The sequence below is a fragment of the Oreochromis aureus genome, linkage group 11, assembly GCF_013358895.1.
Source record: "Oreochromis aureus strain Israel breed Guangdong linkage group 11, ZZ_aureus, whole genome shotgun sequence".
NCBI lineage: Eukaryota > Metazoa > Chordata > Actinopteri > Cichliformes > Cichlidae > Oreochromis > Oreochromis aureus.
The window spans coordinates 12165989-12177413 of record NC_052952.1 but is presented as its reverse complement, the minus strand read 5'-3'; positions in this window follow the sequence as shown (position 1 = coordinate 12177413).

The window sequence follows — 11425 nt, the reverse complement described above, 5'->3', positions numbered from 1 at the left end:
TCAGGGTACTTGGCGATTCTAAATTGCTCGTAGATGTGTGGTAGATAAAACACTTAAGTGTACAGAATAAAATGTTGCATGAATCTTTGGGCTGTACTCTCAAGTACTTTGAGCGGTCAGCAAGACCAGAAAGGAGCTACATAGATGCCAGTCCTTTTCAGTCGCTGTTAATATAAAAGTGTGTTTGTGGTTCAGTTCAGTTCAGTTTTGCAACACAGACATTTTACAGGTGTCAGACCAGCTGCTGTGCACATAGTTGCTCTCATTTATGTTCTTATCCATTACCATCTAATATAGAAATCATGTAAGAGGACGTTTAATTGGTAGGAGGCCTGTCCCTTAAAATCTAAGATGCAACTGCTCAGCGCAATCTTGTTCTGCCGGTACTGACCGTAGTACAACCTGCTCTCTCTTTCTTTTTCTTCCTCTTTCAGAGTGTCATGACTTCTTCATTTCTGACTTTTCTTTTTATTCGTTTGACTTTTTTTTCTTTCTACTCACCACTCTTCCTCTTTGTGACTGGGGTGGGTAAGAATTTACGTCTTTTCTCCTTTTTGTGTGGCAAGAGACGAAAACATGCTGTCCTGCTGGGAGGAGATGGATGTGAAAAAGGGTTTACTCTGATGTCACACACATGCTAGTGGAGTTACAGCTGATGAGCATTCAAAGCTTCTAAGAAATACAAACACACACACACACATGCACGCACACGAAGGCTGACGTGCGCTTTCAGTCCTTAAGGAACCAGGAAGTCCCCTTGTTGTTCATGAAACATCTGGAGCACATCCCTGAATCCCAGGTCCCCATGGCAACCCTAAATCAACACCCAGCACACTGCCTGCCTTAAGATACAACATGTTGCAAGATATGTTCACCCGACCTGCTATGAACCAACATTTGTTAGTGACATAAGGTGAGATTTATGTGGACTAACAAATTTTTATCTGTTCTCAAAAGGAATTTGCAAGCTTTTCTCAGCAGTAAATAATACCGTCCTACATGACAGTTTTAGTTAGGGAGCTAACTAGCTGTTGTGTTTGCAGTCAGATTATTTTTTTAAGCAGCAGAATGAGTTTCCCGGGGTCTCATGTGTAAGGCTAAATGGGGCATGTCTGAACTTTACATGTTAGCATTGAGTCTGAGGTCATTTCCCTATAGTCTGATCCCGGCCGTCCCCACTTAACTTCCCTTAAATCCCTTGACTCCTGTAAGGGTAAAGTCAAATAGATTTTTCTCTGCTGGTTCTTGTTTAAACATGTACAAAAGAAAGTGTTTCAAAAGTAACTTATCACGTCAAATATTCATTAGACGCACCACTTACTAAAATCACAGTAACCTCTCCTCCTTTATTCTCCGAGCCCTGAAGTCCATGACTCATTTCCAATCTTCCCTCCCAAAGGGGAGTCACAGTGATAAGAACCACAGAGACATCTGAGACCAAAGATCACTGTGATGCATCAGTTATAATCAAGACACTGACCACAAATGAAACTTGTCTAATCTAATCTTTCTGTTAGAGTAATGTTGCATCTGGCCTCATTGAGAGGCTTCTGATTTTTACTGTGAATTGAAACCAAATATCATCTCAGTCTGGCCCCTGAGAACAAAGAGTAAACATTTGAATTTGAGCATGTTTGAAACGTCCCAAAGGCTCAAGTCAAGACTATGATGAATGGATTCTACAGGGGGGCCTCAAAGTCTTTCCCCAGTGCCGGTTTTTGCCAGTAGTCTTGAAGTGTTGCATCTGTCTTTATAATATTTACTTCTGTCTGCAGCCACATAAAGGTCACAAATCTGAGCTGTGGACAAAAGTACTTTATCTGAATGAAAGATAAACAGAATCATTGTCTGAAGTACAAAAATGCTTCTGGTGGGAAGCACTGAGGAAACATAATCTCATAAAAAATTGCACAACACCTAGAGATATTAGAAGTAATTTCTTAACATTAATACCAACCTATTATCTACTCACACATGTGATTGCTAAAATTGCAGTGACATGGCCAAGTTTTTGTTTCTTATCGCATTTAGAAACTCGAGTTACTTATTGATTTCCTTTGGGCATGCAAAGAGAAACCCCAGTCTGAATGGCATTAAACTAACACCTGTAAACTTGATTTATTCAGAACAGTTATTGCCTAACTGTTATGTGTGAAAGAGAGTGGGATGTCAGGAAAACTTTAACAGATTAGGTATGGCACGGTTACAACAGTTGCGGCATCTCAACTTCTCCATCAGCACATTATTCACACCAAGCTTTCCTTGGCGGAAGAGCATGCCTTAACAGCCACTCATCGTCATGAGACACCCATTCAGTGTCCTTCCATTGTAACAGCTCAGGAAAATTATTCCGATAACACAAGACTAGTCATGGTTGAGTCACGGCCTCCAAATCTAGCACATAAATTATATTGCATGTCACCTTGTTTTTCTACCAGAAATCCATTATATAGTGTATGTCTTCTTCTATCTTCTCCATCTATCTATGTCTATCTTCCTTAATAAAGAACTAAAGGAAAACTTTGGGCTTTTTTTTAGCCAAGAATAAGGCTGAAGTCTCTTCTGTTAAAAAAAAATCCCTGTAAAACAATTTATACATTGATTTTTACACAGCAAGCTACAAATACAGTTTTTCCTCTATTGCTTAAACACATTTCTTGAAACTATGCCTCATATTCTCAAAACAGTAAACACAAATCCATAACGTCTCACCCAATTTCCCAAACATCGTATTTTCAGGTCAAAATGAAGCTCTAAACTCAAAACCATTCACTCTTGCTGAAAAACCAAACTTTGCCCACAGACAGCACACACAAGGCCTCAAAAACACACACACTACAACATAGACTTACACATTGGTGCAATAAATGTAAAACAATATTTCCAAAACTGGCAAGTTATGTTGCTTGTGGTTCTTCCCCTCAAAAACCTTTTCACACGATGAACACAAAAGACCCAATGTATATACAGTGGCACATTTTTATTCATGTACCAAAGTACAACACCCAATGAACATTATTATATATTGGTTATAGTGTTTAAGCAATCAAGAAAAACTGTAACATGTTAAGTAACGGGCTATATTGGCCCCAGCCAGGCAGCGGGGTAAAATCCTCTTGCATGCCTGATCCAGCATCATTTGCTTCCAGCTCTTTGTTCTGTCAAACCTCAGTCAGCCAACAAAAATGTTCTATAAAGTTACTCTGATCTTAATTGTGTGCTAAATATAAATGCTGATTTTTACATTATTGAAAGTGCTCTAAAGGAAGATGTTCAGGTGAAAAATGATTTTTAGTTTTGCAGTAACAGTTCACCAAATGACAGGGGACTAGTGTTTTTTCAGGGAAATCACATTATGGTTTTGAAAAGTTCAAAAGATTGGTTATACGTTTAAATGGAAAAAAACTAAAATCCAGATCCAGTATCATTTGCTTCCAGCTTTTGTTCTGAGCTCAACAGCCAAAATGTTAACTATTCCAAACAAATATAAAATCAATATTAAAATGTTAAAAATGTTTGACTCCAAACATGACCCTTTTCATCAGCCTGATATTAAAAAGCTAAAATAAGAGCAAAAGAAAAGTTAACCTCAAAAAAGCAGAACTCAAAAAACAAGCGAGCCTGATATTAAAAGCTGAATGAGAGCGGCCTCAAAAGCAGAACTCAAACACAAGCAGTAAGCCGAGGCAGAGGATAGAGTGAAGCTGGGAAGACTGGACTGGAAAGATGACTGAAGCTGCAATCTGAGCAACCTGAGGAGAGCAAAGACATGCCTGGCCAACAAGGGTGTGTAGTTTTGTCTCTGATATGTGGGTGCATCACCTGAAGTACTCAACATACTGCAGAAATTGATTGGTGAATTAGTCACAGGTGCACAGAAGGAGAAGAATTGAGGAACAATCCAAGAAAAATGAAGAGCAGGGACAAGAAAACAGGAAACACAGGTCTGGTGGTGGGGTGGGGTTTTTTTGGCTCAGCTGCATGGAAGGGGTGGTCCAGTGGGTTCAAGGGCAGTGTTAGTCTAGTGCTGGTTAATGTCCACTTGTCTAATTATGCCTCCCCTGTCTTTAAGAATGGTAGTATGCTGGGACCAGGGTGATGTGTGTAGGACTGGAAGCAACAGCAGAAAGCAACAGTTAATAAAAATCAATAATAAAGGTCTTTGTGAGACTGGTGTCTGTCACACATTCCCATCTTCCCCTTGACGACAAGGTGAATACATGTGTTTCTGTAAACATCAAACTTTCCCTTCAAATATAATCATATGACATCTCTTTGAGTAAGCCCATGATGTTCTCCAGAAAGTAAATTTAATTCATTTAGGAAATTTGATGCAGTTAGAACCAAGCATGATACCTTGTAAACTGTTTATCAGTGCGCTACTCGCTATTTCATCTCAGTCCTGGTGGAGAGCATTTTGGGAGATATGAATAGGTAGCATTATGCGGTCTTATAACAAGTTATTTGAAATTGCTCAGTGCAATCAAGGCCTCTACACCCTGAGAGAAAAATGTCTCTACAGTTTCTGCAACATGTGTAGCAGATCAGAGAGCTACATAGACCACAATCCAAACCACTTTGGCCTTAAAATTGTTGAGGGTACATATTGTGGGCTCATGCTCATGTGACAATCTAGGCAAGGTACATCTTTCCATCTCCCCTGCTTTGAAGCCTGAATGTGTATCTGTGACTGGTAAATGACAAGCTTCCGCTCACTTTGAATACATTTCTCTTTTAGACGATCCTTGTGACTTCTGTTTAAATGACTAATAAAACTGGTTGTCAACCTTAACAGAAAAATGACCAAATTCAATTTTGGGGGGATGGAAGGCCATCTGACCTCATGAGAAAATGCTGGAAACAGGGCAGATGTCTCAGAGGAGAGTTGTGCATGTTCACATGAGAACCTGGGAGAGAAAAAAAACACAATCATAGCAATCAAGAGGTCAGCTTGGATTTCACAGAGCCTTCTGATACATTCACATGGGTTTGGAATGCCATTAAATGATGTAATTATAGAAATATATAATGATATTAAATAGATATAATTACAGTAAATTCAAGATTGGTCATAAGGCATCACTGGATTAATTAAAAGCCTTCAGCAGTTTTATAGTGTCTGCGCTCATGTGCTGGTAATACATTTCATTCATAGGGCACTAATGGATGTGGAGCTTCGTGTCATCTTTGACTTTCTAACCCTTTCACTGTCTTAATATCTGTGTCTTTGGGATTTTTTCTGCTTCTTGTTATCAAAAACATGAAACATTTAACTAAAATATTAGGTACATTTGATTAAGAACTCAACACCTTATTTATTAGAATAGTCACTGTTGTAATCTGACAGTGATTCTAAGAATTTGCCTCACTGCCACAGGCAGGAAAATTGCCACACAATATAACACTATTTAAAGTGGGTTGTGACAGTAAAATCCGCATAATGTGTAGCCTGTAAATATGTATCACTTAAACGACCCTTAAAAAATCTGATTTAATGTATTTTCTTTCTCTGGACTTTTTAACCATATCTCATCCAAGTTATCAAGAAACGAAGTCAGCTTCGTTTTTGAGTCATCATTTGGTGAGATATCATTAAAAACTTTTCCACATACGTCAAATAGCAAGAAACCCCATAATAGAAAACTTCATATGTTTCCCATGGATCTAGTGCAGTTTCTGTTTTACAGTGGTTCAGTGTCCTTGGGGAGTGGATGCATTTCGGTAGACCAGAGAAGCCAGACTTGTGGTGATGGTCTCTGTTTCGTTTAAACAAAACAGAAACTGTCCCTCTGCATTTAGTTAGAACTATCTGTTGTCATGATGTGTGCGCCTCATGCCTCCTTCATCTTAGGGCTTTCCCAGCCTTTGACAGTGTCCTCTACATCAACAGTTGTTTGACTCTTTATCCCTGCTGGGATTTTTTTGGTCTTCAAACACGTGAAACCACCCAACCCTCATTATTCATTATCATCACTGAAAGCACCGAAGAAACACTGCATTCGTAAATAGTTTTAATTGTGGATCTTAGGCTCACAATTAACATTCCTTTTCCTTTCAAAAATTCATACATTTGTGCTGAGAGTTAAAAGTGCTTTGTACATCTGCTCTAGCCTCAGCTCTAGCATCTGTTCCACACAGTTCTTTGCAGAGAATGTGATGGATCCTTTAATATGTCCAAAATCCCCAAATTGTCATCATCTTTATCACCAGAACCTGTGGTCAGGCGCACTTGAGTAGACCTTCCTGTACAGTTTACAAGAGTCAGTGGTCCTTTAATCAGCCTTCACTGGGGAGAGGTCAAATTCATTATGCTTTGTCAAATTAGACATTGTGCAATGTGCACTTTGGGATTGAGCTAGTATGTATTACACAAAGAAAACAGAGAAGACACATGGCCATGGCAGGGAGACTCTTCCCTTTGCTCTTTCTTTGAATGCTTCTTTCTTTACCTTTAACATTTAACGCACAGAGGTGACAAGAAATGTTTACGTGTAAAAGAGAATTTGCTTCCACTAAATGTAAACTAAATATTGTAGATGTGGCAGTTGCAATATACTGCGTAAAAAAAGAAAAGAAAGTTAACAGTAGTATAACTTAAAAATGCTCTCAAATGCAGAAATGATTGTGCATATATTTTGTGTACTACATTTCCTCTAGTTATGTCCCAAGGTACTGGCTAATTTTATTTTAAGTAAAAAGCTAAAAAAAAACTTTTCACACACACACACACACACACACACACACACACACACACACACACACACACACACACACACACACACACACTACAATCTTCCGAGCACTGTCTTCCCAGATGTGATCTCATTTCCACTCACAATCATCATGAGAATCCCACCACAGCTGGAGATCTCCTTTCCTCTTACATTCCGCTCATATTAAATGGATCCATACACACACCATCCACAGAGAAAAATGTGCATCGCTACATACAATCGAGCATAATTTTCTGATGCATTTAAAACCACATGAAAGAGTGGTTCACCAGCTTTTCATCATTTTCATTGTTAGACTGAAGTTTAAATGTTTGCGCCACTAAAATCAGTGGGAACAACAAAATCTCTTTTGTCCTCATTCTTGTATCTTATTTCATTGGCGGCACTCTTCAGGAATTAAATTTGTAATATATTTTCTGACCCAAGTGAGTTTAAAAAAGATTTCAAAACTTCCAACAAAGTATGTTTTACATCACAGGATTTTGTGTGTAAATCAAGAGTCAGCTAAACCTTGGGTGGCCTGTTATTTAGCCCTGGGGGAACAGACGTCTGGACTCTACCAATGTCGCCCATCAAAGCTCCACTCAGCAATTCCAGGTACCACAGACAGACAGACAGACAGAATACAATCAAATATTTGATACTGAATACCACGGTCAACTGGTATAACATTTACATGCTATAACGTGTTTGAAATGCAAAAAGACACATACTTTAACCACCATTAAGGACCAGTTGAATTCCCCCTGAGGCATAAGAACACATGGGAGTTTTTAAAACAATTAGCTTTGCTGAATGAAGCCCATTATGTGGTTACAAAGCTCTGAAAGGAGGAAAAGGAAGTGAAAGGTGAGATGGGGATAAGGAGAGAGTAGAAGCCATGGGAGTAAACGGCAAACTACATGAGTGAGAAGAAAATGCCAAAAGGGGAACTTATATTAGAGGAGAAGCGAGTGGTGAAGACTGGAGGTAATGCAGAAGGTGGAGGCTCTGCTTAAGTTATACAAATTAAAGTTGCTATAATTCCCAAACATAGTTAGAAAACCCATGAGGCAGGGGTGTATGGGGTGCATCAAACTGAGAAAAACACTCCATCCTGACATGTGGATTTGCAAAGACCCCAGACCCAAGTTATTGTATACTGATTTAAAATCCACAGAGAAAATTGTGTTTATAAAGGAGCTAAACAGATGTGAGCTTAGACAACTGAAAAGTATGAAAAATTGTTTTTCAGTAAAGAAAACAAGAAACCAGTAAGCAGTCTTTGAAGTGAAGGGATCAGTTGCAAAGGCAATGCGGTCACAATGCCTCCCATAACCGAAGAAAGGCTCTCAGAGAGAAATCCTGATGGCAACTTTTTGTTTTTTAATGCCACTATTCCTTAATCCACAGATGTGTATATCTTTGCTGTGAAGTTCATGTATGTAAACAAAGAAAAATTAAATACCAGTAATTAAAAATCCAAAGCCTGTACTATAGAATTAACTAAACTAACTAAACTGTATGATTTTAGACACACTGTAAATGCTGTATCCAACTTTGCGGGCAGTTTGCCCTCCAATTGAGGAGCTTATAGTTTAAATAAACCTCTGTCACAGAAAACAGATCGCTACCGTTGCATCAGTTTTCCATGCGTCATCTTTAATCTAACATGAGTCGCACGTCTTTCTGTTTCTGGTCTTAAATTTTCCATCCCAAGCAAGAACTTTATAATCATATCAGCTACAGTATTTAGACTGCACGTTTTTGCAACATTATACTTTACACAGTGCAAACCTAGTGTTCACTTCAATATACTTACAAATTCACCTATTTACCTACAATTTAAATCCACTAGCATTTTTTTTCCAACAGCTTGTGTTTTACAGTTTTGTTTTGGCACACATGTATTTTACATAATTATTACTAGCAGACTGAGAGTAAATAGAGTGTTGGATGACCATGCTGCATGCCAGCAATCAGAGGCTGATGCACTTGACTGGGACAAAGAGAATTATTGAATCAAATAAACTTTAAGTTGTGCATTTGCTAAAGATGTTTTGTTGTGTCTGTCTCACCCTTTCTGATGCACAGGGTTAAGTGTATTTAACATTACAAATGCTTAGCTCTGTGATCAAAGTATTGCAACTTATTCCATGAACATGTCATTTTATGTTTGGCTGTCATGTGTTGATATAGTCAAACATGATTTACTACCTCCTCAGCATTATTCCATAGTTCCATAGAGCCATCATTTGCAGGCCTAGTCCCACCAACTATTGGTCCTGGTGTGTTATACTTCATTAAAGTTTCTTCAGGTGATGTTTCATTATTCCAGCCAAAAACATGATATTGCCATTGGAGGTTATTAAAATATGCAAAAATGAACTCTGTAGTGCAGGTAGGTTAAGAGTGGGGCTAAGGCTTAAGGGTAGGCATTACAGTTACAAAACCCTAAGAAATGCATCAACCAGCTGAGAGGGACAAAGAGGGTAAAACTTAGTCAGCTGCTGGAGTCAAATCGCCAGAAGGGAGCCATTATCCAGCAACGATGCTAAGCAGTGTTGTAATCTATTTGGCAGAACTAAAGCAGCGGTGGCGTTAACTGCTGACGCACTGAGAGAAAGTCTAGCTTCTTCTCCTTCTGTTCTTCTGCTTTGCCCACACGTGCTCTTCTCCTTTATATCATTGACAGGAATATCATGAGCGAAACAGAGAAAACGCTACTGAGCGCAGTTGTAAAACCACCCAATGTACTATTTTATTCTGTGTGCTATGTACCTGTAGTTGGGCTGAAAGAGATGATTTATCTAAGCTTGTAAATAGGGCTTTACAGTTGAAATGTAGAAATGTTTCTTGAATGAAAGAAACAGGAATGCAAAATAGATTTTCCATAAGACTTTCTATTATGAACTACAGTCATGTGAAAAAGAAACTGTTCACAGAACTCTGTGCAGTCATGTGAAAAACTAAGTTCATCCTTAGTACTCACAAGGGTAAGTATAACTACTAGGTGCTGCTAATCACATGCACGGGGTTAACTGATCATTAGCAAGTGTGAGCACCTCAAGAAGGTCTGGAGTATTCAAAAGCTCTAACCCAGACGCTACAGGTCTGAATTAATATTATCATAGTTGTGTTCATGATAGAAACAAACTGAACAAGTATGGTTTGTTTGGAAAGGTTGGCAGGAGAACGCCTCTTTTCTCTAAAAAAAACAGCATAGCTTAAGTAAGCAAAGTTGCCTCTGAACAAACCACAATCAATTAATCAATCTTTATTTATAAAGCACTTTACATACAAAAAATGTAGCACAAAGTACTTTACATGGTTAAAAGCAGCCCAGCCCACCCCACCCTCCAACTCACTCCCCACACTCTCATTAACATAAATGATCATGAATACACACATTCCCCCCCCCCCCCAGGTATGCATGAGCCAATTGAGGAAACACTATCACAGGGAGCCATCTGCACCGGGAGCCAGTCACAGACCGCAGCCTCCAGGCTGGGCACACAGCAGGAGGGAGGCAAAGAAGCCCCTCAGGCTGAGAGGACCCACAGAGCCCCAGCAGCCATGGTCGATCACAGCCCCGGTGCAGAGAGCCCCCTCCGAGGAAACACTGGAGATATGACCTAATAAGGATATATACAGGGTAAAAACATAAAATAAATAAGAACGGGATACAATATAAATATAAATAGAGTAAGAAGATAAAAAATGAATAAGAATAAAATCAATAAATATTAGGTAAAACGTAAATTAATAATATAAATACAATATATTAATAATACAAATACAAGACTGCTTTGCTTTAATGCATGGTGCCATATTTGGTAAAAACATAGCACAAACAGCTCATACCAACTGTCGAGTGGGGTGTTGGAGGAGTGAAGATTTGGGACCTGGGCAACTTGCAGTCATTGAATTAACTGTGAACTTTTGAGTGAGTTAAATATGAAGCCATTTGTTTGACAACTAAAGTTAGAGTCCAAATTGTGTCATGCAACAGAACAATGGTCAAAAGCACAGCAGAAAATCAAGTATTATAATTGCCCTGTTAAAGACTGACCTCAACATGATGAAATCTATGCCTGTAAGCCTCAGTGAAGGTTGTACAGGAGATTATGCCAAAGTTCTTCAATAACAATGTGAGAGACTGATAAAGTCATACAGAAAATGATTACATCATGGTATAGAAGCTACAGGTGGTTCTATAACAGTTGACTCATGGGTTGTACTTCGTTTTTCACAGGACGACACAAAGTCCTCTGAAAACCTTTGTTTGTCACATGACTGTATATCCTAAAGTATATATGAAGAGGCTGTGTTTTCATAGTCACATAGGAACATTTGACCTAATACACTGATTGATTTGTAGTACTAGCTTTTGGACAGCAGTGGCACAGAGGAATAAAATGAATCATGATTTAAATGCAGTGACAAAACTGTATGGTGTGATCAATCTATTGTGGGTCTCTTCACATAGAATGTTGGCTGAAGTACAACACCTTCAGTGGAAAATCCTACTTAAGAACAATATAAACAATAAAATGTTGATATTATTGATGGAGGAAAAAAACATGTTGGGACAGCTGACCTTCCAAAAAGACAAAAACTGGCATCTTGCAAAGTTTCCATTATTGGAGCCAGAAAAGAATCAGTAGTGGAAGTGAGACAGATGTTTAAAGCAAACGTTCAAAGAGAGAGAA